The 14462-nt window shown below is 34.1% G+C and overlaps 1 long non-coding RNA gene across 11 annotated transcripts in view; it reads right to left on the bottom strand.

The window, feature by feature from the left end:
* Positions 1–14462, bottom strand: part of LOC143664889 (uncharacterized) — a 37534-nt gene that overhangs the window by 20513 nt on the left and 2559 nt on the right. The gene's annotated exons all lie outside the window — the stretch shown is intronic.

A 14462-nucleotide genomic window follows, 5' to 3' on the forward strand; every position in this document is an offset into this window, starting at 1 on the left:
GTTTTAATTGGGACATTTTCATGGCCTCAGAACTGTAACTTGTAACATTAAATTCCCCTTTCTAAAAGCCATTATTTTTCTGTTTTATTACATTCTGGCAGCTAGCAGTCTAGAACACCAAACAATCCCTATTCCCCAGCAAAATAGCTGGGCCTGGGTGATATATAATGTCTCCTCTGGGCTGACAGCGGTCTCTTGGGAAATGGAAACACACAGACACCTTCACACAAACAAATACGGCAACACCAAATACCTGAACACAAATAAGAGGGCAAAAGGAGGTGAGTAGGCAAGGGCTGGAAGACGGCCACTTAGTGTGTTTAAATAATGGTTATGATAGCACAGTATTGTGAATGTATTAATACCACTGAAGTGTAACCTTAAAAGTGGTTAAAATGAGAAATTTTTTGTTTTCTATAACAAAAAAAAATCTTTCACTAGGATTATGGATTTATTTAGTTTACCTTCTAGTACCATCAGTTTATGCTTTATGTATTTTAAGGCTATATAATTACATATATATAATTTTATATCTTCATGGTAGATTAAAACTTGTAATCATCTCTTTTCTAATAATGTTTTTCATCTTAAACTGCTTTATCTCATATTAAGACAGCCACATTAGCATACCTTTGGTCATGTTTGCATATTTTTCTATCCTTTTATTTTCAATCTGCTTCTACCTTTAAAATATCACTCTGGCAAGCAGTATAGCCTTGAGTTTGTATTTCAATGAGGCATTTAGTCCATTTTCATTTAATATAATTTCTGATATATTTGTGTTTAAATCTATCATTTTGCAAAAATTTATCTTTTCTTTTGTTGTTGTTTGCATGAGCAGGCACTGGGAATCAAACCCAGATCTCCAGCGTGGCAGGCAAGAATTCTGCCACTGAGCCACCATTGCACTTTCCCATTTTGTAAAGTGCTATTGTCTTATCTTTCCTTTCTTAGTTTATTTTCTATTTGATTTTTTATTCCATTTTTTCCTTTGTGGTAGTTTAGAGCTATATACCCCAGAAAAACACGTTTTTAAACTTAATGCATTCCTGTGTGTGCGAACTCATTGTAAGGAGGACTTACTGTCATGAGGTTACTTCAGATAAGGTGTGGCAAAGGCATGGATCTTATTTCTATTACTGAAGGCCTTAAAGGAGAGTCAGGCAGATAGAAAATGGCACAGAGGGAGCAGCCAGAAGCTGAAAACCAGTGGAATCTGGAAGAGAATGGAGAGGCCAGTAGACCACCACTGTATGGCCATGTGACACGGGTACCCAGGATCAAGGATCACTGGCAGCTGGCCCCAGAACACCAGTCTTTGGGAAGAAAGCATCGTCTTGATGACACCTTGGTTTGGACTTTCTCAGCCTCAAAACCATGAGCCAACAAATTCCCATTGTTTAAGCCACCCCACTGCATTAGTATTTGCTTTAGCAACAAGGAAACTAAAACACCCTCGTATTAACCTAGAGTTTAAATACTCTTTCAGTATTCTTATAATTTTCCTAAAGATTAAAACATTTATCCTTGATTTAGTAATGTCTTAATATTATTGAACAGATTCACCCTCTTTCCAGGCAAGGCAAGCTCTTTAGAACACTTTAACTCTTTTAACACCCTTCTGTTGGGTATGCCATTCTGACAGGTGTTTCAATTCTCTCTATAATTAAACCCAAGAGGTTATTATTGCTTTATACTTCCAATATTCTTTTGTAATTTACCCACATCCTTACCACTTTAATTGCTTTTGTTTCTTTCCTACATCTTCAACCACCTAGACAGGATTATTTTACATCTGTCTAAAGAACTCCACTTAGTATTTCCTTTAGCCCAGATTTGATACTGATGAATTCGCACAATTTTTGTTTATCTGAAAATTGTCTGCATTTTCAAAGGATATTTTCATTAGGTATATAATTTTAGCTTGGCAATTATTTCCTACAGCAACTTGAAGATGTCATTCCATTATCTTCTGGCTTATTTATTTTTATTAAGAAGTCAGCTCTAAGACTAATTTCACTTTTGAAAATCACTTGTCTTTCTCTTCTGGTGGCTTTAAGGTGTTTTTTTTTTCCTTTTTTATAGTTTTCCACATTTGCACTGCATTTTTTTGCCTTGATGTAGGCCTAAATTTATTTTAGGTTTCCTAGTCATCTTGAAGAAATTAAGGTCTGATGTCTTTATTAGTTTTAGAAAGTTCTCATTCATTATTCAAATATTGCTTCAGGCCTATTCTTCTCTGCCTTCTGGGACTTTCCAAGGATTATTCTAGATACTTTATTATTTCTCAAACTGAATCTAAATTTTACATGCTTCATTCTATATATTTTCTTCTAACCTATATTCTCTTTTCCATCAGTAGCTGCCATTGAGTTCATTTAAGCTGTTATATTTTCTTTCTTTTTTTTTTTTGCATGGGCAGGCACTGGGAATTGAACTCAGGTCTCCAGCATGGCAGAGCAGTACTTTGCCTGCTGAGCCACTGTGGCCCACCCTGCTGTTATATTTTCAATTCTAGAATTTTCATGTACTTCTTTTGAAATTTTAAAAATTTACAATCTTGTCTTTTGTTAGCCTGAAAAGTAGGAAGTGTAACCTGATATTGTATGATTCCACTTACATAAGTACAGCTCCCATATGTCTGCTTCTACTGCATATATATACAGTATGTATGTGTGTGCAGGTGTGTGTAACAGATTTTCTGCCTCTTAATGCAAAATTGCAGAAATAATTTGAGGCCTAGGATGCTATTATTTTCCTCTAGAGGGGATTTACATTTAATTCTTCCAAGTTCCTGGCAGTAGTAGCAGTGCAGAATCACCTCGGAACAATCACTGGAACTGAAATGACTTAAAACTAGGAAGTAGTCCCTTCAGGTTCTCCACATCTTCTATGAGGCAACTCTTGGTGGCCCAACATAATGTTGGATAAGTAGTTTGCCATTATCTCTGTTTGGCCCTGGACTTTCATCTCTGTCCTGTTAACTCCTTACTCCAGGCTACAAAACTAGGGGTCAGTCTTTTCATTTGTGTCCTTAGGGAAAAAGCAACTCAAATCACTGGGCCATTTCCGTAGGACTCAATGCTCACCCAGATCCTGGCCTGCTAATTCCTTCTTATTTTTTTAAGTTTGAGATATACGCACAGATTTTTTTTTAAAGCAGCTTTTAAAGCTGTCCGCAGGGAGATTGATTAAAGTTGCCTAATTCATCATTATACTAGATTATCAATCTAAACCCAGTGTTTAATATTGTTTTAGAAATTCTGTTAACACAAACCTTCAGAAGAACTCAAAAAAGTATGACTGCTTCCTGAGGAACAGGTTATAGATTTTAGAACCCTCCCCATAAATTTAATGTAAATTTTTATTGTGAGCAATGTAAATGTGAAAGCGACAGGCTGACGAATGTTGCCTGTGGCCTATTGTTAGCCATTTGACTAACAGATTAACTGATTTCTAAGAGCAATAGTGAAAATACTTTCCTAGAAAACCACTGGATATAACAAGTATTATAGTTGCGATTTAACTTCTAAAAGTAGAGCCAGCTAAGCATTTCACAGAATTATAAATGGAACAGTAAAAATTAAAAAAAATGTATTTTATAAGAAAAGTTTTATAAGGTGATAGATTAAATAATATTTATTTGTACATTTAACAAGCTGCTTTAATTGAAAACAAGCTTTGTGAAATTGAGAATCTTTTAGAAAATCTGGATCATCTTTAAATGTCAGATATTTTGAGTTATACTTGAACTAAATTTAGCTGTCTTTATAAATTTACAAGACAAGTGGTAGTAAAACATGAAATAGGCATTAAGGAATTTGAAAGTTACATACAATCTAGAAGCCATGGAGAATGTTAAAATATATGTACAAATATTATAAAGTATAGAAATTAGCCACAAAATTGGGAAAATATTTGCAACACATATAAGACAAAAAGCTAGTTTATTTAATTTACAGTGAGATTTTACAAATCAATAAGGAAAAAATGGAACAACTCAACATAAAAGTAGACAAAGGGTACTAACAGGCAGGTGATAGAAAAAGAAAACCAAATGGTCAATGATAAAATTATGGAGATGAATGTAAGCCAAAACAAGTAGTATTATTCAGGTTATATCAGAGTGATAAAAATAAACTATTCTGTTAATATACAATGTTGGCAAGTTGTGGTTGATAGAAATATAAATTGATAATTCTGGAGGACAATTTTGCAATAACTAGCCAAAAGTTTAAAATAATTGTATGCTTTAAACCATAATTTCATAGCTAAGAATTTATCCATTGAAAAAGCTCTAAAAAATTACAAGCTATATGTTCCCACAAATTTAGTGATCCATTATTGGTAACAACAAAAACCTGGAAATGATCTAAATATTCATCAATCAGTAACTGGTTAAATAAATTATTATATAATCATGATGATTAATTTTATGTGTCAACTTGGCTAGGTTATGTACCCAGGTATTGGCTCAAACACTGGGCTAGATGCTGCTGTGGAGATATTTTATAGATAGGATTAGCAATTACAGTTAATTGACTTTAAGAATATTACCCTTTATAAAGTGGGTGGGCCTCATCCAATTAGTTGGAAGGTTCCAGAAATCAAAATAAATCCTGACTCAAGAGTACATCCTTGACTTCTCTATGAGTTTCTGATCTGCTGACCTCCCCTGTGGAATTTGGACTTTTTGAGACTTCAACACCATTCTTAACAGAATTTCCCCACCCTATGGATTTTGGTCTGTTCTATGGAATTCAGACTTGCCAATCCCCCCAATCATGTTAGCCAATTCCTTAAATTGGCTTAATATATATATATAAAAAAAATAAAATCATACACGTTGTTAAAGAAAGTGAAAAATATCATGTGCATTATGGGCCATTTATGTTAATGGAAAGAAAAACATAATTTTAGTTTTCAGAGAGCATATAAAAGAAACTGTTAACAAGGCTCAACTTTAGAGAGAGGAATTATCAGTGGAGAGGGACTTTATTTTTTCATTTTATTCTTTTCTGCCTGATTTAAATTTGTTTTTACCATGTATGATACATTTTTCTTTTTGAAATTAAGCTTTATATACATACCTATTTGTACTAAAGTTGCAATAATTACTAAGTTATTCATTATATGTGTATATATGGTTTTATTTATACATATATGTTTAAATAGTTTTTTAATACCATCAAATAATATTACAAAAAAAGAAACAATATTAAGCACCAATTATTCAATAAATATATATGATAAAGAATTTTTATCCACATTGATGTACCTTTTTAAAACCAATAACTGGAAAAGAATGGGCTTCCATCTTTTCAGATAGTATTTTAAAATGTATTGTATAGTTAAACCCAATACCATAGTATAACTATTTTCTTTCCCTTTCTTGAGAAACTATTAGTAAATATTTGAAGACATGGTAAAGATCTTTAAAAATAATACCATTCTCAGTACAACCAGTTGGGGAAATGGTGGGTCATTACCTTTTTTCTCCCCCAGAAATTTACAATCAATTTAATATCAATTTCTACTGATCCAGCTTATCTACTTACAGTTGCACACAGATAAAATAATTCCATTGACAATCATAGTTGTAAATGCCCATTTTACATTACATAATTTAAAAAACTCTTTTATTATGAGATATATATTCAGAAAAGTGATACATTTCAAAGTTCAGTTTAACAAGTAGTTTTAGAGCAAATTTCAAAGGTTAGTAAGTATAATAACTGGGTTACAGTTCTACAATTTCAGGAATTTCCTTCTAGCTATTCTAATACATTAGAAACAAAGAACTATCTATATAATGATTCAGTAGTGATAATCATTTGTTAAATCCTAACTTCTCTGGTCATTATCTTCTGAAGGTGAAGAAATACATACCGTGTAAACTAGCATTATCCTCCTTGATACATACCCTACAGAAACTTATATTCACTATGACAGACATACAAAAATGTTCACAGGTGCAGTATTTGCAATAGAATAGGAAAAACAAAACCAAAAATTCATCAACAGTAGAATGGACATATTAACTGTTTTTATAGTTGTAGAATGTAATACTATATTGCTGTGAAAATAAATGTTCTGCAACACATACAACAACATGGATGAAATTGTACAAAAATATGCTAGAAAGAAGCAAGATGCAAAAGGAATACGCAGTATGACCCATTTATATTAATTTTAGGGGTATATACACAGAAAAAATAAGGAAATAACTATCACAATTACCTGGGTCTGGGAGGAAAAGCATAGTCATCTACAAGGGGACACATAAGGGCTTCTCAGTAGGGTTATGTTTTTTTAACTAGATGGTGATTGATATAGGTATTTGTTCTATAATTTTCATCAAAATGTACATACGTCTTAAACACTTCTCTGTATATTACGTATCATAAAAAATACAAAAATAAAACAAAGAAGACACCCAATACATTTCTGTCTCAAAACTATGATTCATACAGACCAATATTCTATCGATGATACCAAAGGATATCTTACTCTAGTTTCCAAGGAGTCATCCTCCGACTTGCAGGATGAATTCCCAGGTTTGGGCATTAATCAAGAAATAAAGTACAGAAAGGCTGAATGAGGAACCATATCCAAACCATTACAGTAAAAATCAGTACTAGTTCTGAGAACAGATTCCATAATCTGATGAGAAGTTGGAATTTCTGATTCCTTCTTCATTATTAGTTCTTTCATATTCATTCCTAAATCAGATAGAGCCACTACCTAGATATGGAGGTCTTCTGATGAGTATGGCACAGCAGCCTATCTAGTCTGAGGCATATCATTTCTGAACTGTTGGCTGAAAAATAAACGCCTATTTTACTTGAGCATTAAAATCTGAGGGTAATGTTTCAACAGATTTTAACATAAATATTAAATTATTTGTAAAAAATAGTCCAATTATTGCCTCATACCTAAGGAAAAATAAATGTCAGAAGAAGGAATGGATGCAAGTGAACGCTTAAAATAAAAATATCTACATATTAATTTTATGTAAATGATCTAGCTATTGCAAAGGCCTCTCTAAGCATTATATCAAAGGTAAAAATCGACAAAGAAAAAGACAGACTTGATTGCAATAAATTTCTTAAATAATTGAATGTGAACACTATGAATAAGGCTACAAAGCAACTGACAAACGAGAGAAAAGAAATTTAATTTGAAGTTTATGCCCATAATACATAAAAAGCTCCTACACCAGAAAAGTGGCAAAGAACATTTTATTAATTCTAATCTTGGTTGCAAGGCACAGAAACCAACTCTGTTAACTTAAATAACAGACAATAAGATAAAGCTAAAAAGGAAGAAGAACCAGACTCTGAAAGGACAAGAAAAATAATTCCAGAGGGTCTTCAGGAGGAACCACAGTACAGCAATCTTTGAATGCTGCCACTGGGGTAAATGGAAGGAGATGAAGATGGAGAGTCATGCAGATGTTTGCTGGTGCTCTCAAGACATACACCCTTAAGGAAGTAAGGAGGCAAGACTTGGCAAAGGGAGAAGCAGACTCACAATGAAGTTGCAACTGAAGCCTCAGTCAATTCTACAAGGTTGTTTGCAGGGACCGCCCTTCAGAGTGTTCCAAACTGAGACAAGGGCATTTGCATAGCACCTTCAGGCAGTCACTGGCCTGAGGAGGCTCTCAGGGTGAAGGAGCTTCCTAGTGAATAAGGCAGTGAGCTGTTAGCAGCTAACTGGACTTAATTTTCTGACTTTGCATTGTAACACTCAATACTCAAAACTCTTAGGCGAGCCAGACTGGCATATCTGGTCATGTGCTCACAATTTGCTTGGGGCAGGCAAGGTCCTATACAGTTCCACCAAAATTGCCCAGAGAGGTAATTGCCCCATCCCACTAAAAAAAGCATTTGGCTGCTATTACCAAAACAAAGTAGAATGGAAGCCAGACTTCAGGATCTATCAAGTGTCTACCATAGATATCAACAGACAATTCAAGAATAAAGATAAATAAATTATTAGTAAACCTTTAAAAAGTTCATGCTCACTAGCAACCGATGAACTAAAAATTAAAACTATCTTTTGCAGACTGACAAAGATTAAGAAGGAACTCAGTATTTTCAAGAGCAGTAAAAAACTGGCACTCAAATACAATGCTGCCAGAAGATTAAATTGATACAACCTTTCTGGAAATCGATTTTGCAAATGTATGTCAAAAGTTCTAAATACACATATTCAGCAATTCTATTTCCAGGAATTTATCCTAAGGAAATAATCAATTACAAAGAAAGATATATGCACAAAGATATCAATGTAGCATTGCTTGTCATATTTATAAAGAAAGAAAAGGAAACGTTAAAAAATAGACAATACATTCAGCAAATAACAAATTCAAATGATGCAATATTATGAAGCCATTAGAAATCATGCAGTTGCAAGGTATTTATTTATACGGGGAAAGATGTTCATGTTCTTGTAATTTTTAAAAACCATAAAATACATAGTACATAATTTGTAAAAATATCTATATTTTATATCTATTTATATCTAACATCTACAATATATCTATATACATATATAAAAGAACATAAGCCAAATGGTAAATGTTACTTTTGAGTGCTGGCATTATAAGTACTGTTTCCCTTTTTTTTTTTTTTAATTTACCATGTACCTTGCTTTATTTACTTAAAACATTTACTAGAGATTAAATAACTGTAGAACATCTGCATAGTGGCTATAAGCCAGTCACAAAAAAGACTAAGAAAAACCTCTATATAATGGAGCAATTGCTTTTGTTTTTTTTAAAATGACTTCTATATTGCTTATACATTACTCTTGTAATTAGTAATATAAGTAATAAATACCTAATTTATTATTTGAACTTTTATAAATTTGAAATTCATGATTTATTTTTCAGAACTATATGTCTTCAGAAATTGGCTGAAATAAAGGTGGGTTTTTTTGGTTCAAATTTCTTTAAAAAAATAAAAGAAAATACTTTTTGACTAAAAGAAGAGTTGATACTCAGCCATAATGGAAGTCAGATGTAGTAACTAAGTTTTAAGTAAAAACAATGACTTGGTTGGTATAAATTGATCTTTACCTTTATAATCATTAGTCTTTTTTTAACTGGAATATTGAATCTAAAAGGTTGGGCCTGTATTTAAAAGAAAATTAAATTACTTGGAAAGCGTCCAGAGGAAAGTAATAAACGTAATCATGTACTTCGAAATTGGGCTCTATAGTGACATGCAAGAGGAAATCATTCCAAAAATAAGACTAAAAATAACCTTACATTCTATGAGTAAGCATAACCTCTGAAGAATAGGACAAGAAGCAAAAACTCAGAATTGTTGTAAGAAGTAAGTATTTACATGTTTATTACATGTCCAATACCATGGTTGTAAGGACTCTAATGACTAGAATGTGTTTAGTAGAGAAGAAGATCCTTTTTTAAAAAGTGTGCCAAACAAAGGTAGAGTAATTACACAGTTCTTCAAAGTAGAGGCCTACTGCATAATCCTTTGAGATTCCTTCCATGTGTATGGTTTTTTGAGTTTCAGGCATCTAGCGTTGTTATAAAAACCTACTTTCAATTATATTATGCCCTTCTGAAAGTGGAAAAATGTAGTATCATTAGGATATATAATTGAGGACAAAAAATTAGTGATATCACTAATAGTGAAGAAAATATACGTATGAAATTTAGTTAGGAATGCAAGGGGAAAGTAAACATATACCACTAGAGTACTTAACTCCATAAAGTGTGCGTGTGTGTGTAAATGAAACTAATCATTAAGGTGCGTGTGTGATGTGTCAGTGGGTTTTTTAAACCTTTATTTTTATAAAAATATAGCACAATACAATGAATGCAGACAATAAGTTCCTGTAGTATATTGATACTCCTTAGTTTTAAAGGGTCCAGTGGAAGGAAAAGAATGAATTTAAGAAGGATAAGAATCATCCTTAGTCTGGGCTGTTGTTCCATCTTCCAAATAATAATAGTAACAACTGCTTGAAAAATCTAAAATCTGAAACAGAAAAATGTGCTTAGTTGCCACTCAAAACAAGTAAGTACTTACATGCTTTCAAAAACAAAACAAAATGCAAAATAAAAAGTGTGCACATACTTTTTTTTTTATAAAAGATACAATTTTCAAAGTTTGCTTTAGCACTATCACTATCTCTACTTCGAGTAAACATCATAAATTTTAAATACTTATTCATATATATTTATGTATTAGAACTTATGTGTTTCTAAGCACCTTACCAACAGTAACTCATTTAATCCTCATATTTCTATGAAAAAGCTACCATTATCTCTGCTTGACAGATAAGGAAACCGAGGCACAGAAGTTGTACTAGCCCAAGACCATAAAACTATTAAGTAGTGAAGCTGAGATTCAACTCTAAGCAGTCTGACTCTAGAGTCCATGATTGTAACCATAAAGTTATCATGTAGAATTATTTACTTCCTATATTAATATTTGATAAAAATTTTGAACTGTGAAATTTGTAAATTGTCACAGCCTGCAGAATTAGAAGTAGAAAAGTAAATCAGTATGAAAAGAAAAAACTTTTCCAATTTGGAATTTGAGCTGGAAGAAATTTTCCTAGACTGGCTTTATAATAAAAACCTGCATAGGTAGAAGTGGAAAATGAGAATAAAACACTATGTTTAGATTAAATGCACTTGTCATGAATTTACCATTTGGATGAGCAACACATAAAAACTTTAAATAAAAAAAAAAAACTGGCTGTATCTACAAAGACAATTTACAAATGAATTTAAATACTGGCTAGAGAAAAAGCACAGTTAAATTTTGATTAATGTTTAATTCTAAGACTTTAAAATCTTTATGGTACTTTTAATTAAAGAAGAATGTGATATGGAATTAGGTAAGAAAACAAAATTATGACATTTACAGCATAAACAAGCTTCTCCAGGGTAACTTTTTTTTTTCCGTCCTAGGATAATCACTTTGCTTCTCAAGGGAAATAACATTGACCTAATCTGTACGCAGAATGCTAGCTGGTAAAAAACCACAGCCAGGCAGAATGTGAGTTCGGCATATTTATCTAAAACTCATTGTGAAAAAAGGAGGTGATTTTAAAAGTTCTACACGGTTCATACCTCAAATGCTCCACTGCTGCAGATATGAAGAGTTGAATGTCTAACAATCTAATTTACTTCTTAAAGGACATCTTGGTATTTGTGAAATGAGAGGCTTGGAGAAACTATAACCTAAGCTGCTCCTAGTCCTAAAATTCTAAGTACATTCATTTAATGGACTGAGTCTTTGGTAAAAGGGGGAAATGAGCAAAATGATGGGTTATTCTTTCTTGGCACTGCCAATGAAGCAGTTTTCCTCAAAGTCAGTCTCTAAACTGACATGGTAAATCTAACAACCAAATATTTACTAACTGGATTAAAGAAGACCTCTCCTGACAATGTTTCTACAAATGTTACATGTATTATTTTGATATCTCCTGGAACCTTATTCCTCTCCTACCCTATTGCCCTCCTTTTTTTTTTGGCTAATATATATTACCACATTCCATGCCTATTCTTCAACTTTCATATTTCTCCATCTCTTGGCCCAGCTGAATAAAACTGAAGCTACTTCAAAAACACCTTTTTCTGGTTTTCTTTCCATCCGTTAGGTCACTGTTTCAATCTCTCCTTTACCTGTCTTTTATCCAGTTAAATGTCTGAACTCAAGGCTGGGCCTAGGTCTTCTTTTCGGTACCTATGCGGTTCAATATGGTAGCCATTAGCCACATGAGACTTTTTAAACTTAAATTAATTAAGTAAAATTAAATAAAAAATTCAGTTCCTCAGTTGTACTAGGCATTTCAAGATCTCAATAGCTACAGGAGGCTATTAGCTATCATTGGCAGCACTGATGCAAAACATTTCTATTACCGCAGAGTTCCATACACAGCACTGCTCTGTACCTTCTCCTTAGGGGATCTTAGTATCAGATCCAGAGTATTGATGATCCCCAAATTTGTACCCTCCAATCCAAACTTCTTTGCGCACAAGACTCATGTAGCTAAATACTTCCTTAACTTTTCCACTTGGATGTCTCAAAGGTACCTCAAATCCAACACACCCAGGATCAAATTTCTTGTCTTCATCTTCTAACAGTTTTAGAATGTTCATCTTCTCACCGTCACCACCATCCAAACCCGGTTGAACAAGTTAGAAAAGATAAGTTCATTTGTCCTCACTCCACTCATCTCCAAGTCTATGAGTTATCTCTTAAATATCTCTCAAATTTGTCCCCTTCCTCACCTTCCCAATATCTTCCATAATCCAAACTCCTACAGTTTGGTGTTTTAGTTTCTCAACTGCTCAATTACAATGGGTTGACTTAACAACAGGAATTTATTGGCTCATGGTTTCAGAGGATAGAAGGCTTGGTTCCGCCTGGAGTTGGTACCATTTTGTAATGGAGAAATCGGGACTTAACAAATAATTATGATTATGGAACCATTGTATGGATATTTTCTTTCACGTTCTTGTGTGTTAGAGTGGCCAGAGGGAAATATCGGAAATTTCCGAAATGTAATCCAGTTGCTTTGATCTGATAATGACTATATAACTATACAGACTTTTATCTTGTGACTATAAAAACCTTGTAACTGACCCTCACTTGCACCCCTTTATCCTGTTTTTCATCTTTAGAGTCTTATGATCACTAAAGACAGCCCTTAATGTTTATTAAGGAAAGCCTTGAGTGAACCCATATCTAACCCACCCCAACTCCAAAACTATCTTGCTAGACAGAACTGGATATAGCCAAAATTGGCCTGCTTGACGTGTAGTAGCTTAAACTTTTACCTATAAATGACCTAAACCTCATTATAATTCTAAAAACCATGCCCATCATCATATTAAGGCCATTTTCTTACATATTTCTGATGACTACACATGTAATCAATCTGCATATGCTGAATAATAAGATCATCTCTAACCTCATCATCTTGAACCATTGTGCTCATTATCCTAAAACTTGACCATCTTTTAGTATTCTAAAATTATCAGAATTACTGGAGTTTGGAGGCAGATTTTTTAGACCCACAAACCATCTAATCTCCTACTTCATGCCTATCAATAAACTCTCTGAAGCTGTGTCTCAGGAATTGGTCATTTGAGTGCATCCGGCAGAGAACCCACCACTTCTGATTGTTATCAATTTGGCTGGCTGATAATATTTGGGGTTTTTTGGCTTTTCTGTCACATGACAAGGCATTTGGCAACATCGTCTTTCTCTTCTGAGTTCCAGTGACTTCCAGCTTCTGGCTGCTCTCCATGGTTCTCTGTGTCCAGTATCCTTTGCTTATAAGGTCTTTAGCCATACTGGATGAAGGCCCACTCTCATTTAATTTTAAATAACATCCTTAAAGGTCCTATTTACAAATGGGTTCACATCCACAGGACTAGGGGTTAGGACATGAACATGCCTTTTTTGGGAGGACATGATTCAATTCCCAACATTTGGTTAGTGGAGAAGTCTACCTGGATTCAAATCTTGGTTTTGGCTAAGTGACTGTTCTAGTTTGTTAGCTGCTGGAATGCAATACACCAGAAATGGAATGGCTTTTAACAAGGGGAATTTAATAAGTTGCTAGTTTACAGTTCCAAGGCCAAGAAAATGTCCCAATTAAAACAAGTCTATAAAAATGCCCAATTTAAGGCATCCGGGGAAAGATACCTTGGTTCAAGAAGGCCAATGACATTCAACGTCTCTCTCTCTCACCTGGAAGGGCACATGGCAAACATGGCAGCATCTTCTGGCTTCTTCTCCTGGCTTCCTGTTTCATGAAGCTCCCCAGGAGGCATTTTCCTTTTTCATCTCCAAAGGTCACCGGCTGTTGGACTCGCTGCTTCTCGTGGCTATGTTGTTCTGCTCTCTCTGAATCTCCCATTCTCCAAAATGTTTACTCTTTTGTAGAACTCCAATAAACCAATCAAGACCCATCCAAATGGGTGGAGACATGTTGTCATCTAATCCAGTTTAACAACCACTCTTGATTAAAACACATCATTCAGGGAAATGTTCTGATTACAGTTTCAAACATACAGTACTGAATAGGGACTACTCCACCTTTACGAAATGGGATTTTGATCAAAACATGGCTTTTCTAGGGGGCATATGTGGTAGTTAGGTTCCGTTGTTAACTTGGCCAGGTGAACGTACTCTGTTTGTTGCTACGGACATGAGCCAATGGTACTCTGTTTGTTGCTGCGGACATGAGCCAATGGTACGTGAACCTCATCTGTTGCTCATTACACCTGCAGTCGGTTAGGAGGCGTGCCTGCTGCAATGAATAACGTTTGACTTAATTGGCTGGTACTTAAATGTGAGAGCACAGCCCATGCAGCTGGGCATTCCTCATCTCAGCACTTGCAGCTCAGCCCAGGCCTTTGGAGATGCAGAAAGAAGTCACCCAGGGGAAAGTTGTTGGAACCCAGG

Source organism: Tamandua tetradactyla, chromosome 20 (assembly GCF_023851605.1).
Source record: "Tamandua tetradactyla isolate mTamTet1 chromosome 20, mTamTet1.pri, whole genome shotgun sequence".
NCBI classification, from domain to species: Eukaryota; Metazoa; Chordata; class Mammalia; order Pilosa; family Myrmecophagidae; genus Tamandua; species Tamandua tetradactyla.